This window comes from Scleropages formosus, chromosome 21 (genome assembly GCF_900964775.1).
Source record: "Scleropages formosus chromosome 21, fSclFor1.1, whole genome shotgun sequence".
Classification (NCBI taxonomy): Eukaryota; Metazoa; Chordata; class Actinopteri; order Osteoglossiformes; family Osteoglossidae; genus Scleropages; species Scleropages formosus.
The window spans coordinates 18,625,794-18,650,169 of record NC_041826.1 but is presented as its reverse complement, the minus strand read 5'-3'; the positions used below and the strand labels follow the sequence as shown (position 1 = coordinate 18,650,169).

At 44.1% G+C, this 24,376-nt stretch overlaps 1 protein-coding gene across 1 annotated transcript in view; it reads right to left on the bottom strand.

The window, feature by feature from the left end:
• The window catches only part of chrm2a (cholinergic receptor, muscarinic 2a), a 64,086-nt gene extending 41,211 nt beyond the window's left edge, over positions 1-22,875 (bottom strand). Inside the window, exon 1 of the mRNA XM_018729787.1 lies at positions 22,783-22,875. The gene's annotated coding sequence lies outside the window, so the exon portion shown is untranslated. The remainder of the gene's footprint in view (positions 1-22,782) is intronic.
• Between the last annotated feature and the right edge of the window lie 1,501 nt (positions 22,876-24,376).

Sequence of the window (24,376 nt, the reverse complement as noted above, 5' to 3'; positions counted from 1 at the left end):
TGGACTTCCTTTGACGGTTTTCTTTTTTTTGGCAGATTTTTTGACCAAGCAGCATTTTCTATTCCCATCAGTGATGCAGATGCTTCCTGTAGAACCCTGGACTGAAAAATATGTCACTGCACCCACAACTAAGTATCTAGTAAATGCAAGTCTCTTGGCAGAAGATACAGGCATTTGCGTATGAGTAGTGGATGACCTGCTTCTCCGGAGCTCTTTCTCATACCTCTTTCTCAAACAATGTCTGTACATTAATTATTCAATTGAAAGACACGTCTATAGTCCAGTGCCCTCCTAAGTGCTTAGCACATACCTCCAAAAAGAGGAAAAACACCAAAAGATTTTTTTTTTTTTTTTAGTTTTGGACACACTGGATGGTATGTAATATACTTCAACTATGGCTGCAAGGGGGGTGCGGTGGTGCGGTGGTGCAGTGGGTTTGGCCTCCGCCTGCTTTCTGGTGGGTCTGGGGTTTGAGTCCTACTTAAGGTGCCTTGTGATGGACTGATGCCCCATCCTGGGTGTGTCTCCAGCCCTGCGTTGCCAGGTTAGGCTCTTTCTCACCGCAACCCTGCTTGGGATAAGCAATTTCAGACATTGTGTTTGTATTGTTTTACACCTTTGCTGTTCCCATTATTAATATGAAATAGAATGGAAGGTAAAAAAAGGGGAAGGTATTACAAGGGATGCAGTGTTTAACAAACTGGGAAGGTGAAAATGAGGTTGACGGTTTATAGCTTCGAAGAGGAACTTCGTGTGTGGTTAATTGAAAATATTTGCACTATGAACTGGTGAAGTTTCAATCTGTATGCTGTAATGGTTGGCAGTAGAGAGGAAAGCTTTCACGGGCTGTGATGGAACAGCCTGACTCCATCCAGCAGGATGTGACAGCAGACTAGGGGGATGTGAACCCGTTCTCCCTGCTGGTCATGAGCAACACTCCGGGCCAAAAACCCCAAAACCCTCCTCTCATCTCAGTTGAGAGGAGGACGGAAGCTCTGGGGAAATATGATTATCCATCAGAGAAGGCGCGTTTATTACAAACCGCCTCGCACGGCCATTTATTGTGATTTGTGGCTGTGTAAACGTGGGAGGAAATTGTGTGCTGAAGGAGATCCAGAGCTCACTGTTGACTACTGCCGACTACTGCTTCAAAAAATATTATTCCATAATGCCTTTGTCAACGTAATTGATATTTGTCAGGGGAAGAGAAATCGCCTGGAAAGTTTCACGCATGTCCTATCGTAGATGCCTGTTTGAACAGACGGAATGTCACAGCGTAGTCTAAAAATCTGCTTTGCCAAAATATTCATCGTACGGAAACAAATTGCAAAGCATAATTGCTTGTGCAAGAAACTCCAAGTTTTGAGATGAATTTGTACGAGGTAATGGAAAGTAATTAAAGAGAACGAACTGCTAGTTGTTCCATTGAGCGACTTCATTTTATCGCACGAGCGTAAAACATGGCAACGTGTAATTTCCTACCTCTCTGGATGTTTGCAGGAGAACGTATTCCCCCACTGCTTACTTAATGTGTCGTAACCTTAAGTGGATCCAACAACACGCACCTCTGTGGCCCTGCCAGTGTTGCCACTGTTGTCACTGTCACTGCCCATATCCCTCAGTGGACTTGCTGATGTAACAAAGGAGCGCGGATGTTGGGGCAACGTGACCCCTAAATTGTTCAAGCAATGCTGTGTATAAATCTGCTGAATACTACTCTTAATGCATAAGGAGCAGCTGGTAGCATAGTAGTTAAACGTGCTGCCTTTGGACCCAAAGGTTGTGGGTTCTCATTTCACCTCCTGCTGTAGTACCCTTGAGCAAGGTACTCACCCTAAGTTGCTCCAGTAAAATTACCTGGCTGTATAACTGTAAATAGATTAAGAAGATGCTTTGGGGAATAGTACGAGCTGAATTACAGCTATTTATTTGGCAGATGCTTTCCTCCAAAGCAACTTCCATTGAACTCTAGGTAGTGTTATCAGCCCATACACCTTAGTCAGCAAGGTTACTTACACTGCTAGCTACACTACTTACACTGGCTCACTCATCCATACTTCAGTGGAACACAGTCTCTCTGCTACTCACACACTGAGTGAACCTGAACAGCATCTCTTTGGACTGTGGGAGGAAACCAGAGCACCCAGAGGAAACTCACACAGAGAGAACATGCAAACTCCACAAAGATTGTGTAGGGATCGAACCCACGTTCTCGCACACCACCCAGGCGCTGTGAGACAGCAGCGCTTCGCCACCGTGCCGCTCATTCTACCCCTGCTACCATCAATAGTTATGACTTCATCTTCTTGCTTGAGAGGCTCTTATGATATATATACCATCTTTTAGCGTCATTTCCCTCCTATCACTCAGTCATTTGGCTGATGGATATCACGACCTTATTACAGGACAGCTGGTAGTGCGATGGTTAGAGCTACTACCTTTGGATCCGCATGTTTGATCCCCCCCTTCCAGCTGTAGTACCCTTGAGCAAGGTACTTACCCTAAATTGCTCCACTGAAATTACCCAGCTATATAAATAGGTAAATAATTGTAACCTCTACACTGTAAGCTGCTTCGGAAGAAAGTGTCAGATAAACGTAAATATGTTTTAGTATTGCTCATATTCATTCAGAGATCAAACTTCCTTATCCACAGTGGCCCTTTTGATAAATGCTACATGTTAGAATGGTCCTTATACGGCTCTCGCTATGGCTGTTAATGAAAAACTAAGGCTGGCAAGTTATCAGAACCTGATTAGCTACATTGCTTGCTCAGAGCTTGGTGTCATAGCCAGTCATTCTATATTTATTTACAGCCACCCACTCAAAATTAAGAAGCTTTTACCTACCTCATCCTCCTGTACCAGGAAGCCTTTCTACATCAGTTCCAGACTTTACACAGGGATCAACAGATTTCTGCTCTCAGGTCAGGAGCGTACCTCTGAGAGGACTAAGGTGAGGATGAGGCAGGCGGAGGTGAGTGATAAGACACAAATAAACGCATAATATTCGGTGGCGCAGGCTCGAGGTTTCCAAAATGTCCAGGATGGGACCAAATCAAAATCCTTGACCTTTCAAGTCAAAGCATGTCTAATAGCAGGATTCTGATGTTGGACCTGTTGCGGCCCGTGTCCAATCACTGAGCTTTGACTGATCTTGGCTCATGGGCAATCATAACTTGTACAATAATAGTATTCTGCAATGTGGAGAGAGTTTAATATGGAAACTAGTCCATATTCTGGAAGCATCAAGGGGTGAGAAATGAGTATCGGTTGGTGAAAACGGGATTCTGGGTAAAGACTACATGTACAGTTAAGGATTTCTGAAGAGTACCATCCCCTGATTCCCCACATAATGTGACGCGGCACAGCAGCTGAACCTCCGGGGGCGAGGAAATCTGGGATTAGCGACGGTTACAGAATTGGAAAGCTGCCTTTTTTATTGCTTTCAGCGCTGACACATTCTGGTTTGTAGTCAACAGGGATTTCATGCCTGCGATATTTACAGATAAATCTAAGCGTATTTACGTTGAGGTATTGCCGTTCGCCAGCACCTGCAGTGACCCACCCCTAAAGCAACTTCTTCCCAAAATGTTGTCTAGGTAAACAGTATTCCTTGGCATGTATTAAACACGAACCAGTGGATGGAAATGCTCCACCTCCTACCGCTTTCTAGGCCTCCGTATGATAAAGCCAAGTTTATTGCTGACATTAATACTATTTAAAAACAGAAAATAATATTTTGCTTGCACAAAAAGCCTTATTGCTTCATATCAGCCACATCATCAAATAAAACTGTCATTTGGTAAGTCTGGTCTTTGGGCAGCCTTATTTCTGTGAAAAAAGAACAGTTTATATACAGTAGAGTATGTCAGTATTGGGCCTTGTATTTCAGTTCAGTGAAGATTCTTCTCGGTCCACGTACGTTGCGGTCACCCGTTGTTTGATTCGAAATTGAAAAACAAAATTACGATGCCTTCATTCATTTTTTTTGTTTTAAAGATGAAAAACAAATTATGAATTAACTATGTTTAAAAACCATTTTTGCTCAGAATGTGAAATATTTAAAATATGCCACATTTATAGTTTCTTGGTCCACGTATGTTGCATTCACTCATTTTTTTATTCGAAATTGAAAAACAAAATGCGAATTACGATGCCTTCATTCATTTTTTTGTTTTAAAAATGTAAAATACTTAAAATATGTCCCATTTATAGTTTCTTGGATCACTGGATGCTTTTCAAAAGCAGGAAGAGAGTGACAGTAAGGGAGGATAACATGTCCACCGAGAAAATCGGCAGGATTTTTCAGGTGCTACTTCTTAAGAATCTTATTACTAATTAAGCGCGGCTGTTAAAAGCACCCTGAAGTTCTAGGTTCTTGTTCTAGGTTAGGCTGCTCGTTAGACTGGAAATATTGCTCACTTTAGGGCATCCATCATATTTGGTATTGTGAGATTTTCTCTGCACTGTATGATTAAACAGAAAGAGAAAATTAATAAACGAATCCTTTTCTTTTTTGTGTGTGTGCGCTCAGAAACAATAAAAAGTTCTTTTTTTTCTCCTTTAATACTGAATGAAAGAACGAATGAACGCAACGCACACGCACCCTGCTCTGCCCAAAAGGACCAGATTGCAGATGGAAAATGCCCTCAATAAAACCAGCAATTTGGTCAACTGTCATTCTGCCAACTGAATATGAAACACCTCCCTTTCCTAATGAATGCATATTTCCCACCCCAGATGAATATGCATACAGCTTTATATATATATATATATATATATATAGATCTATATTTGTGGCATTTTCAGTGTGACATTTATCTTGGCCTTACAGAGCTGTTTCTTCATGTCACACAGCCCGAGGCAGTAAATTGCGTTCTCCGGTGAGGGATCGAAGGGCAGACGCTGAGAGGTGGGTCCACACTACTCCTGTGCGAGGCTGATAAGTGCTTACTTTGACCGTGGATTGTTTAGAGAAAGAAGCGTCGTCAACAAGGACTCTGCAGGTCTTGCGAAGGCTCACGACAGACTCAGACTGAGCACCGCAGTGTGTTAAGGGGCTCTTATATCTTTCAGCCTTAGTTCGATGCTTTTTCTGCACCATCGCATATAGTACAGATTAAAATTTCAGCTCTGAAATATGCTATAACAAAAAGAACAACGATTTTGAAAATAGAATGCATAATGTATTGCCAAAGAACTATGACAGAGTTTGGGAAATATTTCCCAAGCTCAGCAGTTTGTTTGCTTTTTTTTTTTTCCTCTCCTGAAGAAATGAAGTAGAGAAGAATTAATTTCGGCTCTTTAATTGGATGGCAATAATTCAGATGGGCTAGCACGTCAAATAAACCTGAAGGAAGCTCTCTGCCGGCGGGATGAATCTAGAATCAAGAACGTTTCAGAAAGCATTTAACCCTCAGGAACTCTGGGATAAGTAAAATGCTGCTCTCATTATATTTTTTAAGAGTGTAAAATGTGAGAGGAAAGGAGCTCGAGAGGTGCGGATGCTCGTCACTTTGCTTGACGGTGTCACGGCTTCAGCCGTCTCCTGCGGGGCCTCGAAAAAGGCTCATTTCGAACGGCTGTCAAAAAGGCCCAACTGCACTAGGGGACAAAACGCGCCCACTGCCCCTCCTGTCTGGTGCCACTACCATTCTTTTGTTCACCCGTCCCCTGTTGGCTTTTTTTTGCGGCACCAATTTCTGTGGATAATGGCACTCACAAATCACTCGCAGGCCGACAGCAGCGGCGAAATTGATGTCCCTTCGTTTTAAAACAATGGAGACACCTTACGAGCTGCTGATGATGTCATAATTTCAGTCGGCTGACAGGTTTTGATAGGAAAGGGATCCAGGGCCTGAAGTTTGGAAGCCTGCCTTTTCGATACTCTTACACATCACAGTAAATTCGCTAAACAAGTCAGCTGCACACCACAGTTTGTCGGAGCCTCGCTCGGGAAATCTCGCTCTCCGCTGGGCAGGCGCGTTGTTTCTTTGCAGATGGCAAAACACCTGCTTTGCACACTAACTTCATCTCAGTCACTCAAAAAAGGGAACTATGAAAAAATAAACTCTTTCTTCCTTTTACAATGCAATTACACTTCTTAAAATCTTGAGCAACATCACTATGCTTCACATGGTCACATGAGGAGGAAATATTTCAGTGGGGAAACTGATTTTCTTTCCTTCCACAGTGGATGCACAGGAGCGCTAAAATGGGCATGGATTAGAGGGCTGCTCTGTTTGGCGAGGTAGAGATTGAATAATAAATAATTCATGCAGCCTGGTGCAGGAAGACCATAAATTGTTGCGCTACGCAAAACCAAGAAGTATGGATTCCGAGTCCAGAAAGTCGCTGGCAGTGACTAAATGCGTGAATCAGATGGGAAAAAAGGGAACTTTTTAGAGGTCTCGATCTTTAAGAACCCCACATCTCCAGCTGTCGTCTTCTAAAAATCTCAGCAGCAAACAAAAACAGGAGCTGGTGATGCCGTGACAGAAAAACTTTCCCATTTTGCCATTTAGCAGATGCTTTTTTCTCCAAAGTGATCTACAATGATTATTATGCAGTACTCAGTCGACACCTTTGTCCGAGGTGACTTACAGCGTTTGATACACTGCAGTGAAGCCCTTACAAATCATTTACCCGTGTATTCACCAGAGCAATGTACAGTTAAAGGGATGTTTTCAAAGTGAGAGGCAATACACATGGCCTTCAGATTTGATGGTATGATAGCGAAAGAAATACAGTTTAGGGTACTCTGATTCCAGGGAGAGGGGGACGTGGTGGGCCTTGGGTTCGATCCCTACTTGGGGTGCCTTCCGATGGACTGGCGTCCCATCTTGGGTGCGTCCCCTCTGCATTCGGCCATGCTCCCTGTGTTGCCGGGTTAGGTTTGCCTTGACCCCGTTTGGGAGAAGCGATTCTTGACAACGGATGGATGATTCCAGGGAGCACTTCAACTTTTGAAAGGTAGCTTCTGGTAGTTTTTAAAAATGGTCACAGAGGAAACTCCACAGATGTGGAGAACACTCGTATATGCAGCACGCTGATTTAAGCAAATACAGCGTTACTGCACAATGTCAGCACGCCTGCCTGCCTGCCCGCCCACACACATTCTAGTACAGTTCCCTCATGGACCGAGACGCCTCCTCTCTGTCAGTCTGGGCCAGGGAGGTGAAGGCAGGTCGGAGCAGCGGAGCGGGAGCAAACCAAAAGCTTGTCAGAATGTCTGACAATGAGAAGGATGTGGTGCGCCTCTCGGGAACATTCTGGCCCTGTTTATTAACAATAAATAAATAATAAATATTTAAGAAAATAAATAAATAAACCTTCACGTCAGGCCTGGGAAGCCCCTTCGAGCCTGCAGCCCCAAGCCAACGCTACCGACAACCCATGTTCGCCTGCAGCTGGACCAGCTCTGTTTCCTGTTAGCAGGAGTGTAAGAGCACTGTCATCAACCCCTTATTTTCTCCATGGCCCCGATCCGAGAGCTGCGTTCAACAAAAACAAGGACAAGAGTCACTGTAGATCCCAGAACAGACATTGCTGTAGTCCCTTGGTCAAGGTACGATTGTGAGAAAACATTAGTGAACTCTTTGGAATTATCTGGATTTCTGCATGAACGGTTCTTGAAATGTCATCTGATATTCATCCAAGTCATAATAAAGGCAGTCTTTGTTTAACACACACACACACACACACACACACACACACACACACACACACACACACATTTTTATTGAACAGATGTGGTTGTTCAGTAAACAATGAAGGAATATTTTAATCCTTATATTTAGTAACTAATGGAACCTCCTTTGCTGGCAATAACTTCAACCAAATGATTTCTGCAGCTACTGATCAGACTTCCTCAGAAGTGAGGAGGTCTTTGGCCAGATCCTCTATACTGTAACGACCCGCATTACTGATTTAATGTAAATAGTTGCATTGTGGGAAATCTGTAAATAATGTCTGTAACCGCTGGGGCCACTTCGGGGGGAAATGGTGGGTTGACTGTGTCTGCCACGGTGTTAGGGAGAGCTTAGGGGTGCTAAGGCAGGCTGGCTGCAAGTGCAGGTCCTGGAGGAGAAGGGGTCCTCAGACCGAGAGCATTATTTCCCTTATGCTGGTGTTTGAATAAATTGTTTGTTATGAACGCTGCCTCCGCGTCCTTCTTCTCCCCATCCAAACCCACGGTGCTGCACGCCACAATACAAAAAAGCTTGAGTTCATATATAATGTTAGAATTTCTTATTTAAATGGCAAAGATCAGGTCACACCACAGCATTCCAATGAGACTGAGGTTAGGACTCTTACTCTGAAATATGGAATGTCTTCTGTTTAAGGCACTCTGTTGTTCATTTATTGCTGTGTTTTGGATCCTTGTCACGTTATACAACTTCTTTTGAAATTTAGATCATAGACAGATGCCCTGATATTCTTCTGTAAAATATCGTGATACAAATTGGAAATCATTGGTCCCTCAATGATTGCAAGCAATCCAGACTATGAGGTAGCAAAGCAGCCCCACAGCATTATACTCCCTCCACCATGCTTCACAGTCTGGAGTTGCGATGAAGTTTTGGTGTTGCTATCCAATGTTTTCTGCCAAACATAACTCATCTGTCCACAAAATATTGTTTTGATGACACTGTGGAACATACAGGTTGTCTTTAGCAAACCTAAGACAGGCAACAATGTTTTTCGAAGAAAAGTGGTTTCCTCCATAATAACCTCCAACGAATGCCACTCTTTAGTATTTTTGTTACAGTCGACATACAAACAGACATTATGAAGTGCAAGAAATGCCTGCATATGCCTATTGTCACCTTAGGAGTCTTTGAAAGTTGTCTGAGATTTCTACGGCAGGCTCCTGAACTGATCATTGTAGGATACCTGCTCCTAGGGAGAGTAGAAACTGTGCTGAATTTCCTTGATTTGTAAACTAACTGCCTGTGTACTGATGGAGGCTCAAGTCTTTAGACATCATTTCCAGTCTTACAAGCTTCAACAACTTTTCGTCTGAGATCCTCCAAAATGTCTTTTGATGAGGCCATATTGCACTTCAATTCAGTTCTGTTGTGAAGAGCAGGTAACCAAAATTGTATGGTTTTAGTGTGGTAGGGTAGCTCAAATCCACATGTGAACAGATTGGAACACCTGGTTGATTGTTTGGACATCTGACTTCAATTACCCTCTTCTCAGGATGTCATTACACTAAAGGTTTACATGCTTTTTCCCGGAATGACCTTGACTATTAAAACCATGTGTTTAGTAGACAGGGAAATGTAAAATTTGTGTGTGTTAAATAAAACTACTTATTTCTTATGATCTTTATGAAGATCAAATAACATTGAGCCATTCATACAGAATTCAGATCACCCAATAAGGTTTTCTCACAACTGCATTTAATCTGAATTTCCAGAGTAATATATGCAGCTGTATAGTAAACTTTTCAAAGACTTCAATAGTCACAAAAGCAATGAAATAACTGATGCAGGGGAGAATGACAGTAAGCATAATGGAAAGAGAAGCTGACAGAGCAAATACAGGAAGGAGGGTGGGATTGAGAAAAATGAGAAAACAAATGAAATAAACAGGGATCAAACAAAACAGTTATGGAAACCTCAGGAGGTCCTTTAAGAATCAGGGAAGCACCAAAATCTTTTATAGCAATTATTCATTGACAATGTGTATCGATCCCTCTAGATTTATCTCCAAAACGCATCACCTAGTGTATCTACTGAAAGGACAGGATGAAATGGGCCTGAGCTGCTTCTGAAGTTCTCAATTTCAAATGAAATTCTGTTTCCATTAAGTCTTCATAGACAAAAATTAAAATTAGTTCTCTAAATCCAGACTGGGCCCGGAGTCATTTGAGTCTTTTTTCCTGCCACTGCAGATAGCATAGTAGAGCCTGATGGCTTGCTTAAATAATTTAACACATGCATGTTTCTCTTATATAATGTTTATATATGTATATATACCCATATGTACAATAGAGCATTTTTCTCTGGTTCTCACTCCTCTGTTGCCTTTGGGATTTTGTTCCAATATTATGCCATTTTTACTAATGTTACAGGTACATGTCACTTCATAATTTCACACTATTCCATTTGTAGGACATTTAAAATCGCCGTGTTGTACTCCATTTGGCATACCTCTGTCGATCCTCCGTTTTATCCAAACGCAAAGCATGGCGATTGACTGACTGTATGGGTGAAACGTTCTTTGGACAGAAATAGTAATGAATGTTTTCTCAATTAGCTGTGCGCCAGAATGAGTCATTGGACTTTGTGGTAGGCAAAAGCGCTAGCCATCTGTACACACGTATCCACTTCTGTACAACCAGGGCTCTTTAAGCGAGGTGCTTTTGTATAGAAATAATTTTAGGCATAATATACCTTCTTTTTCACCCTATTGTCAAGGTCATTAGAGCATACACAGGAATTTTCTTTAGAGGAAATTCCCAACTGGTGTAAGTAACATGTTTTGGCTGCTAAAATAACGTGCATGATATTTTAATGAGGAACATGGGTATTCAAAATGGTCAAACTTCGTGGTGTGACGGCTAATGACTGTCACAGGCTCGTGCAGCACATGTTCACCCTCCATCATGCATTGTAGTCATGGGCTAAAGAGTGCGGCAGAGTGGAAAACTAGAATCGAGAAGGACAACGGGGCAGGGGGGTCAAGAGGGAGAAAGACAGATCAAGCGGATGAGTAAAGTTCCATTCTACCTGCTTCCTTTAGAAGCTGTCTGGGAGCAGAGCTGCTCTTCATTGGGTTGCTTCACAGGATATGAATAACCTTACAGCATCTCATGCTCCACAATATGATGGAAAAGGTGGGGGGCAGAAGATGCGTTGTTACCGGCCAAAGCTCATTACCTTCTGCTCTGTCAGAGGGCAAAAACAATTGTTGGCTTCTGCATGTTACTTTGCCATCTAGACAGACCTCTTGTGAACCTGTGTGATAAAAGTAAGAACTGTAATACCATCCAACTCCCATACCTTTATCTGTCAGCTTTGTTTATTCATGCGATTCTCAGCGGGATTTATATTGCCACAGGGTGTTATATGAGCAATAAGCTCCAAATTAATGCTATACTTTGACTCATAAAATATGCAGTCTTCATATTTTATTTGCCATGCAGTGTTAACGCTTGGCAAATACCTTTATCCAGATGCAGCATACACTAACCATTCTACCCTGTAAGAGCTGGATTTGATGTAAGTATCGTACACAACTGCATAAATTTTCTGGGAACTGAAGTGTGGAACATTCACTGATGTCCACTAATGTCTATGGTGGACCTGTACACGGAAAAGCACGGGCCACACACCGAGACGCTGAACTTTTTCTGTGTTCCACAGTGAATATTTTTCTCCCTTGCTTTTCCCTTTTGCGGTTTTTCACATTTCTTGGTGTTTAAACTGACAAGCACAATTGGCAAACATCTGTGAAAACTGCATTTCATCTTTGTGTCGGATGGAAATAGTTCGTGAGAACTACATTTGGGGTGGATGTTCCTTGATTGAAGCCTCCAGACTTGCTTTTGTGCCACAAAGCACCTCATTCCCTCCGTTTTGTTCAAAACGACCACCTTCAAGAGTGGCTCTCTGTCTCAGAAGACTTATCAAGAGCATTGTAGCCAAAGAAATAAATAAAAACAAATAAAATGGACAGCAACAAGCAACAGAACGCCTATAGATTACTTAAATGGCAGGTAAAAGCACAGAGTCAATACATAGCTACAAACAACCAAATAAATGGACCTTCTGCGTGGCATTTGTTGCAAATGTCAAGGCATTCACCATGAAAAGATCTTGTAGTGAACGGAGTGCACAATGGAGCATTCTTGAATGTCAAGAATTGAAACTAGACTTGTCTTCCAGCATTCTCTCCGTGCGTTGTATTAAGTCCCTTTTTGGGAGCAAAGTAAAATAACCTCAACACAAACTTTTGAAATGCCAGTGAGGAAAATAATTTCTTGAGAAACATCTAAGTGGCCCATCTCTGTTCAAAATTTAACAGATTTTTTTTTTTTTTTTGACGAAAGCACGCATTTAAAGGCTATTCAAAACAAAACTATGAAATCTGTGAAGACTTCAAAGATTAGGATGCAAAAAACAGATATGGAGGGAGAAAATAAATAATGCAATATTGCAAGACAAAACTGTCAGGTGCGGCACAAGTTTTAGTCACGGACAGTCGTACTTTGGGGAACACAGGAATTTGACAAGAGCCATGCTAACTTGGAAGCAGTGAACGCAAGTAGACATGCATGACACGGCAACACAAAGCCATCATCAGCTGTTGCCACCTTCCCCCCTCCACACCAGTCCCGACGATGGACTCGTCCAGCTGCCAACAATGGTAGTCTTCCCCACATCACATCATCGCATAACAGACACGAGTGCCGTTACCCGCTGACCCCAGCCTTCATAAGGCTCACAGTCCGTGTTTAAATGCAAAGAGTGCAGATGGATTGAGCTCCCATTGAAGGTACTCGGCCCTCAGCTCTAATTTCCATTGCGCTCTTCTCAGACGCAGCCTCTCGACACACCAGCCATACAGGGAGGACAATTGCTTTTCGAAAACCCTCCCAGCCGAGGAGAACACGCATGCTGTGTGTTAGAGGAGTAATTTTCCGCACAGGCAGTTTGACTGCACAAAAGAAGCGGCAAAAAAACCTTTAGCTTGCAAGAGATGTAACGTGATTGCCTTCAAAGATCAACATAGCTTGATGGTGCCGCAACTCAAAAATAAGGTAATGGTGTAATCATTTCCGGAGTTTCTCAGCGGAGAGTTTATGACTTAATGCTCATTTATCTTGGAAGTGTGAGGAACATTACTGGACTGGGAAGAAACCACTACCAAGTTGCAATGTGCTCTTACAATGGACTCTAAATTAAATTGATAATGCCCCGACCTTTTAATAAGAGGGTTCCTTTAAGAATCTGACTACAGTAACATCCTCCACATCTTCCCAAACCCGCTACATCACCATAAAGACAAATACAATGCCTGTTTGGAGATACTGAAAACACACACACATTGTCTGAACCGCTTGTCCCATACGGGGTCACGGGGAGCCGGAGCCTAACCCGGCAACACAGGGCATAAAGCTGGAGAGGGAGGGGACACACCCAGGACAGGACGCCAGTCTGTCACAAGGCACCCCAGCGGGACTCGAACCCCAGACCTACCGGAGAGCAGGACCCAGTCCAACCCACTGCACCACTACACCCGCCCCCCCCCCGACAAACACTGCACAGGATCATTTCTGGATAGTGTTACCATCTTGGCACCAGGGCTGTGCTGACTGCGCACGTGGGATGGGCATGGAGGGTGGAAGCTGCAATGCATGAAAGAGACACTCTGGTGAGTGAGAGCACAATAAGTGGATGAATGAAAGCAGAAGTGTGAACACCCAGGACATCTACTTTCAGTCTGAGTCCAGACAAATCCTCTAAAATGTCTCTGATGGAGGCTCCAAGCTGAGAGGTCAACCACTAGATGACATGGGTCTGCAAAACAACGTTATTCATCTAATTATCTTTCTAGTTATTCTTCACTTCTCCCAGTAGGTTTATTCCTTCTTATTGTTAAATTGTCCAAAAAAAAAGCTCCCATTCTGAATGGGGAACTTAAAATGTCTCAGCTTTTTGAGAACAATAAAATTATTCCTGCTGTCACTATGATCTAGGATGGCATTTCCTTGTAGCTACTTAAACTATCCATAAAGCAATAATGGGGCAGAAGGTAGCACTGTAGTTTAAGACAGACTTGTAACCTAGAGGCTGCCAGTATATGTTCCAGAACCAGTCCCTAGTATAAAGCTCTTATGCAACTTATTCTCTCCAGTGAGATTTCAATTTAAATTTATATTTTAGCAGATGCTTCTCTCCAAAGTGGCATACAAATAAAAGTAAACAAAAATGTGCATGTCTCAACAGGTGAAGAACTGAAGATGCAGACACCATCGTTGAAGCACAGTTTGTCCGGTATCCTAGCTGTCCAGAGAATTGAGTCTGACAGGATACAGGTTATTGACAGACATCTGATATGAATTTATGTAGCTGTTAGGCAATCAAGAGAGAAATTATTCCGAAACAGATGCATTGAGTCCTTTCATGGAAGCTGGCAGGGATTCAGCAGTTCTGAGGGAGAGAGGGAGCTCATACCAGCACATCAAAGACAAAAGAGAAACGACTGATTTCATTTTTGACCTCTTGTGAACAGGACCACCAAGCAGCCAAAGGCGAAAGAAAGTACCAGTCTAGCTAGCGTTTAGGGACTGACCAGGTTTTATAGATATCGACATGCAGATCCTTTGACTGCCCTGTGGGCTATGCCCATTTACATAGATGCATCCTTATAAATGGGTAAATATTTTAATGCATCTTGAATAAATCCAAGTAATTTACAAAATTATAATCAGAACATGTACAACCTTATGAGCAATAAGCTTTTTTCTAACTTTTGTGAAGTGAACATGAAAATATCTTCCCTCTTTGCAAGTTCCACTCCTAAAACTGCTTCTCCGTACTGGAGCGCAGGACTGTTGTGCGTGCAGGTCTTCGGGATGCTGCACCTCCTTCACCCATCAGGCTTACGTCTAACCCTTCATGGACCAGTAATGAAGAGGATTCGTTTTGCTGTTAAGGGAGGAACTGGCCGTCACCTCAAGTAAGAGTTATGCAGTGACACATAGGAACACCTGGGGCTACCTTAGCGCTACCTTACCTAACCCACCTGTTGTAGTTACACAACAATCGTTACAGCGCTCTCATTTGTCACTGATGGCAATGCCAATAAAAACTGCCGTATTCTGCACAGCTGATGCCACACCAGCTGACGTAGCATTAACATAGACCACACTTCCAACAGCGCTTTATGTCCATATGAGCCACATTAGCCATCTCCTAGAAACATACAGACTTGGTTGGCAAAGGATTGAGTCCATAGGTGAGAGAACCAGTCAAACTTCCATCTTGAACCAGGAGACGTGACATCAGCTACTGGAGCTCCACTCGAGCATCAGCAATTACAAATTCCACGAAGTTACATCGTGCTCTGACACGGTTGGCAGAATATCAATTTGACATATTTTATGTATACCTTACATCTTTTATTGATAGAGATACGTCATTGTAGTATCTCATCGACAGAAATTGTTCATTCAGGTTTGAATTTCCACACAGTGGTGAAATGCTAGATGATTCAATGTCCAGTTTGGATGCTTATTTTCAGCCCCTTGCTTATTGCTACCACTGACAACTTCAGTATCTTACTCCTCCTCTGGATGCTGAATAAATTTTGCATTCATAACACGTGTGGACACTTTGTCCACGCATAATATCCTTGGTTTACAAATTTATGGACTAATTTCTTCACTCACATCTTTAAGAAAGTCTACATATGGCTAGGGGGTTTGCCTAATAAAAACATTTGTGTCACCATGTGATATGTGCTGCAATCAACTTTTATAGAGATTACATGGATAAAATAAGGGACAATGATATACATAAGTACTGACTTTAAAGACAGGAACATACTGTGTGAAACATAACCAATTTGTTTAACCACTGCTCATGAGTAACCCCAATCTGAACTGTACTAGAATGAATCCTTCAACATCCCAGATGTATAGAGATGTATCTCAGAGAAAATGATCTTCATGTTTCCATGGTGCTGACAGAGTTTTACTGAAATTTTCAAAAGAGAACAATAAACCTCACATAAGAAACATGACATGTAGAGATGAAAGGGAAGTGTGAGTGAAGCATCACTGTGACCAGACTTCCATCACTATTTGTCTCATCACTGGCTACAAGTGACCCCACTCTGCTAGGAAGGGGTAAGAGGGCATCTACTACCACCACAATGATACCTAGAAGCTTTTATGAAACACCACCACATTTGGCAACTCAGTACTTGCTGCAACTCACACATACCAGTTCAGATACACCATGTATTTTGAAAAAGTCCACATCCATCTCATCTGCTCAAATCTTTGGAAAAAAGAAATACGTGTTCTGACAACCCTACTGTATCTATGCTGCCCGCATCTCAAGGTTGTGCCCATCGCCTGCTTCCATGTCATCCTACACTAAGTAACCAGGGAATGTGAGAGATCTTGACTTTCCCTACAGAGCCTGGCCATGCAGCCCAAGAGGTTTTCCTCCTCTGGGTGCAACAAAGATGTTTTATAACCAAAGACAGTAAGCGCACACATAAGGCGGGTATGCAGAAAATGGCTTGGAGCACAATTCTTGTTGTTATAAGGACTGGAGGTTTGCTCTACACCGACAGGTTCTAGAAAGGCACAGCCTGGGAATCCGTCCAGGGTGAGCGCAATAACCCCTTTGGGCTTGAGGGACAGTGCTGGCTTTCGGATGTGTGGAGGTGCTTAACTCACAGCCAACAAAATGACTTCAAACTCACTCTGCACTTGGATCAAAGATTTCAAACAAACTTAGAGCTCTTGCTCTCTGGCAGCACTGAGTCTGGGGACTTGTATCACTGAACCAGAAGAATGGAGTCAAAGTATTGGACATGTATGGAAATTTAAGTGAGCTACTGAGCTAATTAAAGAATTTAAAACATCAGCAATTTGTAAGCACAAACTGTAACTCTAGAAAGTGTTTATTCAGGGCTTTTCCCCCCAAAAAATTTGAAAATACTAAATTGCAGTTTAGTTACAAAGAAGTTAATTCTAGGTTTATTGCCCTATTTCACTTCTGTTGCTATGAGTTTTGTAACAAATATATGTGACAGATATACCTGGGGTAAGAATGACTGCCCTGACGAAAAACAGCCTTCCTTTTCAGGAAATCAAACACCACTAAACCATCAAACTGCACGAAAGAAGCGTCACTGCAGAAATAAAACAGAAGTAAAGAGGATCCCAGTGTGCTTTTTTTGGGGCATTTTATATGTTTACATTACATTTATTTATTTAGCAGACACTTTTCTCCAAAGCGACTAACAATGAACTCTATGTAGTGTTATCAGCCCACACAGCTTATTCACCAAGGTGACTTACACTGCTAGATACACTGCTTACAATGGGTCACTCATATGGTGTTCACAGGTGTCACTGATGCCCACTGTGGAAAACTTATATTGGGATCATGTGTTCCCATATTCCTTTTTATGAATCTCTTCACTCACATATTTCAGTGAGTCTACATGCGGCTGTTTGAAAACCCAGTCTTCCAGGAATCCTACTAACCAAGGAGATGGATGTGAGCCGTACGCCAGCAAACTACATATTCTTCAAGCTCTTCTCAAACAGCTCTGCTGCTCTCCAGAACGTATCTCAACATAATACATCATATTGTAATGCTCTTTTACTGAAATGTTTATGTATTACCCAACAATATGGTTTTGGGTTAATGTGAACCTAAATAGGGGGTGTGGTGGTGCAGTAGGTTAGACCACAGTCCTGCTCTCCGGTGGGTCTGGGGTTCAAGTCCCGCTTGGGGTGCCTTGCGACGGACTGGCGTCCCATCCTGGGTGTGTCCCCTCCCCCTTAGGCCCTGTGTTAACGGGTTGGCTCCGGTTCCCCGTGAATCCGTATGGGACAAGTGGTTCTGAAAGTGTGTGTGTGTGTGTGTGTGAGTGAACCTAAATACAGTTGGGGTTGATTTACAGTGAAATTAAAATCCAGATCAACACCAGTTTGTTAACACTAAATTAGTGTTATTTTATCCTTGGGTTCTGATTGCTGCAAAGTTAGGACACGGTGTTCGTGGTGTTGTAATACTATCTCTACACGGCCTTACATGAAATTAAACGGTTTAAATGTCTTAACGTCGGCACTTGATACAATGCTTTGGTTATTTGGAAAGTTCTAGAAAAGCTGAAGGTGAAGCACCGTGCTTTGGACGCAACGTAAAGAGGAATGCAAGGCACAGACGGGTTTTTACCTGGAGGAGAGCGCGGGTGCAAGGATTGTTCTTTGGGCACGAGGGGACAGGTGAGACTCGCACGTGCGGATGCTCTATGAAGAGACGCACTGTACTCTGACGAGTGGACGCGCAGGTCGCGTTGAAAGGTGTGTGTGTCTGTGTGTCACTGTATGTGTGTGTGTGTGTGTGTGGCCGGAGCTCTGATGTCGTTGCCGCGCGCTCCTAAGTGAATGAAGCACCCGATCCTTCGCCCCCACCTCTCAGCCTTGTCCCCCATCCCTCTTCATTAAGGCCGAGGAACCCGCAACACCGTGACGCTAAGAACTATGGATCTCGTCCCTCTCTCGAGCCCTGAGTCCTCGCGAACGCAGAGCAGCGCGCGCCTCCCATCGTCGAGCGCAGCGATGACACCTGACCGTCCAAGTGTTAAGCAGATGCGGGAAACATCCAGGCGCGCCGACGTCTCTGCTTTCCCATTCCACTCCGAATTTCTCCGTTCGTAAGCCCACAGTGTTCGTAAGCGGATTGCGAAGAGACGAAAGACGAGGACTTTAAAGAGCAATCGGACTCGGAGTGCCTCTCCGTCGAGGTGTCCTGCTGTGAACGACCAGCGATGGACCTCACCGCAGATGAGATGTGCGGGACACGATAGAAGAATCATTCCGCACTCGGTGACCTGATTTTTTTTCCTGAAAACGATAATTGTGTGTGTCGGAGAACCACGCACACGAGACACCGCACGCGCGCCCATATTTATGCTATTATATACTAGGATATGAGACACGCAGACGTTCGCACACACCTGTTCACACACATCCTTGGCGTGATATATACATACACACACACACACACATATAACTGCTCTGTCATTTTGCAGACTATATAGCATCACTGAATATCTCCATTAGCGCGCACAAAAATCCAGCGACAGAGTTTTATCCAAGCATCATGCAGTTCTCCATTGAGAAAGGACATGCTGACAAGTTATTTTGCGACTGCATAAATTAAATTATGGTAACGGTCTTATGGCACGAATGTGGACCCGTGGGAGTGTCGCACACGCAATATTCCTTAGGGCTAAAGGTTTTATTTCCTGTTAATCCGGCAGAAGCAACACTGACTAACTAACAAGCTGCGACATTCATAAGTCAGATGTGATTTGAAGACCAAGTTTACAAAAAAATGTCTACTAAAGCTTGTCTGGTTAAGGGACTTTCCTACAGTACAACAGCAGCGGTCAGGTCTTTACGAGCCGAATACCATCAATATTAAGGACAGCTGATAGCCACTGCTTCTGCCTTTGGACCCAAAGGTAGGTTCGAGTCCCACCTTCGGCTATAATACCTTTGAGTAAGGTACTTGCCCAAAATTACTCAGCTGTTTAAAAGCAGCAGCTAAACGAAAAAGTGTAATGAATAAGGTTGCTTTTTCAATTTAATTTGCCATAAATTTCAACCCAAAACTCGTTAAGTGATGCAATTATAAATATATATTGGATTATTGATGTCGCCTTGTTCTACGACGGATCCTGGTTCGAATCCCACTCCTGCTGTCGTACCCTCGATCAGGGGCTTTTCCTGAATTGAAACAGTAAGCAGAAGCCTGGCTGGTGTATAAACGGGTAAATCACTGTGAAGCTGATTATATAACACAGTTAGTGGCCTTGGACAAATAAAGCGACAGCGGAATGGAAATTAATAATAAGGCAGAGCGCGGTGCCCCTCAGTGGGGGTGTGTTCGCCTGCCATTTATCTATTTGGGCCACGCACACGGAGCTGGAACTGTTCTTATGTCACCTGCCAAGTCTTCCAGAGCATCACCACTCTGCTATACAAGCATGCGAAGACCATCAAGAACCATCCAGTGCTCGCTGATACGTCCTAAGGTTCAGCGACTGTGCGTCACGTGCAGAATGAACGAACAATATCATATTAGGGGCTGGATTCTGGCAGAAACAACGAGGAAACTCGCAGCGCCAATGTAGGGCACGCAGATGTGAACCAAGAGTGTTGGCTCAAAAGAAAAAAAAAGACAAAAAAACGTGCGTTTTCACAAAGGAGACGCAGACGTGGAGCTCAGAGATGGAGTTGAAGGGAGGTGTGAAGAACCGCTGCAGAACCAAACATCATGAATTGGGTTTAGAGGCGAAATTACGCACAGAAAAACGCAGAGCTATTACGTCTGTCACACGGAAAACGATCAAATCCTTTCCTTTCCAGTGTGATACCATGTACACCTCTAGCGCTCGTCTGCTCTCCTAGGAGGATCCTTCTGTGGCTCGCACCCCCCCCCCCCCCGCTTTGACATAATTTCTGTAACAGCTGCGTCTGTCACACACCGCAATCAGCCTGAAGGCGGCAAGACGCGCCTTTCGCGTACGAACGCGCATGTTTAAAGGGGTAGGACAGCATCCTCTGCGGTACCCTCGCGCTCATTTCTTCCTTTTGGCACAGAATGCAGTACCAGAATAGATTATATGTGATAAAACACACACTGAGTCCTTGGGGATGTGTTTTCCTCCTATCTTGACCATGCGATTGGGTTTAAGGAATTCGCCGTTACATGAAAGGAAACTGCAGTCCCACCCCTGTATAGCAGCGCTTTTTGCACCGTTACCCCCTCATTTAAATGCGTAACACAAACCTGCGCCACCTCCTCATTTTACTGGACAAAGAGCAACAAGCAGCTCATTGCATAGTAGCTTCCTTCTCAAAGGACCGCGTGCGTAAAATCCAAACGGCCCAAACACGTCCAGCCATTAAATGTTCAGTTGCGCTATGAACGCGTGCTTTAAAGTGTTAATTCAGAATCCCAGGGCCGTTTTCAGTTAAGGAGAATCTGCAGTTCAACTGACTGAGGGGAGGTGATGGGAGTTCGGTAAGGATTTCGTTTGCGAAGCACTGTATGTTATACAACGGTTATGTATCCACGTAGCTCCAGCCCGGAGGTGACACCTGTCGCAGGTGAGCAGCTGAGCGCCTCCACCTTCCTACACAAAACTGACAAACCGAGAACTTGCCAAGCTCGAGAAAAGATGCCGAAAGCCAAAGGAGCTGCAACCAATGCTCCAGTGATCCGGAGGGATTCACCATCAGACACACACGTGTAAACCCCCTTTTAAAGCTATTCTGTAACCGATGTACTTTAATGGCATCCACACGCAGTTCAGATGGATTACATTCGGTGTTTGTTTGTTAAGTCATTCTAGTCAAGTAATTAAACGTTAATTAACTAATTAATGATGGCCGCTGGGATTTTTTTTTTTATCTAACGCGGGGCAACGCAACAAAATCTTTGCAGCTGCCACCGAAAGGGGGATAAAAACCGTTTTAAGGACGCGATGTTGAGGGAAATCGAACCTGGAGCCGCTAACATGTCTATGTCTCAGAGCTCAGAAAATGCGCCATATGTATATAAAGATTACAGCAGTTACCCAAACTCTTCTCATCCTGTTATCTCTCATCGGTTCAGAGATGTAGCAGACAACATCAGAGCAGAACAGATAAAACCAAAATATTAAATGCAATATCTGAATGCGTAAACTGCACCGTATCACATATTTTAGGCATGTCACATCACTGTAAAATACGCATTAGATGAGCAATAAAAATATGCTTTAGATCAACATATGGACGCCGCATAGTTAATTTTACTCTTTAAAAAACTGTCATGATATTTGTATCAATTAAAAAAGATTGTGCGAAGACACCCCCCCCCACCCCCCCCCCCACCCCCACCCGATCCTTTCCCGTTTGAAATCAAAAGTCTCCCCCTCCAGTATTCCAGCAGTGCAGCGCGGTCCTGGGGCAAAATGATCTCTGTCTGAATGAAGCGAATGATTAATCTGGTTATCAGCTTTTACCGGTTTAATTGGAGGGGATGAAAGTAATTGAGCGGTATCTGGAAGGATTTTTAGATTATTGTCTCGCTCGGAAGTCGATTTTAGGTTAATAACCGAACGAAAACATGAGATGCGCTGCAGGGTCTCAAACAAAACTACGGGCAGATTTGTTTAAGAAGGAAAAACGCGCAAAGGAAGGTGAACGCAGTTACATTCGTATCACTCAGTGATTCACTGCCCTACTTGAAGAAGTAAACCGCGCCACACCGAGGCATGCAATGGCCAAACAGATAATTAAAAATACATAATGACTGTTTGTCGTTTCTATTGAGTTTTTCTTCCCCTGAAGGGTGAGTCAATATTGTAGGACAAAAGAAGAAGGAGGACTGAAAACCATGAGAGCAAAATAAACATTTGCAGTGCGAAGCGGTTCGTGCAGCGATCCTGTCAATCGTCTTTCCCTTTAATTATGATCAATAACTTTATTTCCTCGCGAACGTCGTGAAAACAGGAGGAGACTGCGAGGACCGTTCCCAGCATCACCAGGAGCCCACTCCACGGTACCCGTGGATCCACAACCGCAAACCTCCTCATCTACAGCCACGGACGTAGCGGGAGTGGAGAGATTCGCTGGTGGGTTTTTACCGACGCAAAAACGCAGTAACGGCGCGTGGATTAACCACTCAGTCATTAAATGACGGGATTCCCGCTCTTCTATCTTTTGCGCGTGTATTTTTAGTGATTGTAAAATCTCTGCGTTTGATTACTAACAAAGCAGCTCCGACTTGGCTGAGCCAAACTTGGTGGAGAAATGATCCAAGTGTCGCCCGTTTCCTTTCTCACGTTAAAACATGGTACCGTTTACTGTGACGAACCGCACTGAAACGTGCAAACGCTCCGCGCGCGCGCGCGCACACATATGGAAAGTTTCACGGCGCAAAACTTATGAATCGTCCGTGGACGACAAGTGATCGCGAGGAGGACGCCTCGCGCTGTCGCGTCGTCGCGAGCCGATTTACCTGCGGTCGGACTTGCGCGCTCCCGCTCCTCTCACTTTCAGCGAAGCAGTCGGTTCGTCCGCCTCATCGCGCCGCTGCTCTTCTGAGGACATGTTTGTGGAGTGAAGCCTGCTGGAGATGGGCACGGCTCCTCTTAGCTGGAGAAGGGCGAGGCGTGGGGTGGGGTGGGATGGGGTGGAGTGGGGGGTGAGAGAGCCGCTGAGGGAGGGACGGAGGGACGGAGGGAGGGAGGCAGGGTGGGTGGACCGAGGGAGGCTCAGGAGAACCCACGCAGAATCGCAAAGCGTCTTTTCAGGGCATCGCCGAGTAACCACGTCCTCGCTTCATTGTTGCGCGATGTTGACAGAATTAAAAATTAAACCGGTGGGAACAAAGCTCATTTGGCACGAGGTCGACCTTTCCGTTATAGATAAGCCGCTACACAAAACGGGGCAGATGCTATCGTTATTCGTGATCGACACACACAGGTACACATGTGTAGAGCTAATTTGTGGGATATAACGCGACGAACACAAACACGACGCCTCTGTCCATGGTTATTGTGTTCGGACCGTGGGCAGTTAAAGGACCACGGGCCGGTGGCGCTGCTCACTGCCTGCTCCGATTTCAGCACCACGGACAGCGAGCGCAGACTTGGGGCGCTTGGCTTTGCTGGGCTCCCCTTAAAGAGAATGGTGGTCCATGTGGTGATCAGAGCTGGCTTTTGGTGTTCGCGGTCCTGAGCACTTGGATTTGAAACGTGCAAAAAAAGAGGGGTAAACACCAGCGGAATGACGTCGATTGATATCACGCCCTTTAAACTGTTCTAATACTAAACCATGCGACTGATGAAGAAGCCAAATAAATTAACTGTTTTAGACAATACCAACTGCCATGATGGACGAGATGTACCTTCTTCAACTGAGAAATCACGCTACCATACAGCGACAATGACTTACATTTATTTAGCAGACGCTTTTCTCCGAAGCGACTTGCAACGAACTCTATGTAGTGTTATCAGCCCACGCACCTTATTCACCAAGGTGACTTACACAGCTAGATACACTGGGTCACACATACACTACGGGTGAACCTGAACAGAATGTCTTTGGAGTGCGGGAGGAAACCAGAGCACCCGGAGAAAATCTATGGAGACACAAGGAGGACATGCAAACTCCACACAGAATGAGCAGGGATCAAACCCACACCCTCTCACACCACCCAGGCACTATAAGACAGCAGTGCTACTCACTGTGCCACCATGCTGCCTGACTTGCCACTGACTTGCCACTGACTTAGAAGTCCCATTTCATCTAGAATTCCCAGGAGGGTTGGGCAGTCCCTGGCACTTGTACCCACAGAGTTTTTTTCTCCTTCGACTTTGAGTTGAGACCTTCTGTTCCTTTCCTATAGCTTTATAAAAGCATTGCTAATGTATTACGCTAGTTCTGTAGTTTCTTTGTTTCTTTGTCGGATGTATTTGTTTCTTTGCCTTATGCCTGTGTTCGAGTGCTCTGTGTCATTGCGTGACAAGAGTGCTCTATAAAAATGAATTGAATTGACTGGGGGTGTGGTGGCGTGCTATGGCGTGGTGTGGCATGGCTGGGTCCTGCTC